Below are 555 nucleotides of genomic sequence, written 5' to 3'. Positions count from 1 at the left end.
AGATATACAGTGCAGAACTGTGTGTAAAGAATACAGTGCAGAGCCGTGTGTAAGGCCTCATGCCCACGAATGTGCTTTTGCGGATGCAATTCCTACAAAAATCCACGGGAGAATTGCGGCCCCATTCATTCCTTTGGGGCCATGCACATGACCGTGGTTTTTACGGTCCATGCATGGCCCAGGAGCCTGGACCGCAGAAAGAACGGGTATGTCTTATTACGGCCATGTTCTGCGGTCCAGGCTCTTTGAAAATAAGATTTGCGGGCAGCTTGGGGCTATCACTCCGTGGCCGGCCGACCCGAAAATCACGGCTGTGCACATGGCTACGGTCGTGTACATTGAGGCCTAAAGAATACAGTGCAGAGCTCTGTGTGTGTGTGTGTGTGTGTGTGTAAGGTATACAGTGCAGAGCCGTGTGTAAAGAACATAGAGCAGAGCTGTGAGTAAAGAATACAGTGCAGAGCTGTGTGTGTGTGTGTGTGTGTGTGTGTGTGTGTGAGGTATACAGTGCAAAGCTGTGTGTAAAGAATACAGTGCAGAGCTGTGAGTAAAGAA

This window comes from Rhinoderma darwinii, chromosome 5 (genome assembly GCF_050947455.1).
Source record: "Rhinoderma darwinii isolate aRhiDar2 chromosome 5, aRhiDar2.hap1, whole genome shotgun sequence".
Lineage (NCBI taxonomy): Eukaryota > Metazoa > Chordata > Amphibia > Anura > Rhinodermatidae > Rhinoderma > Rhinoderma darwinii.
Note: the sequence above shows the minus strand (reverse complement) of the source record.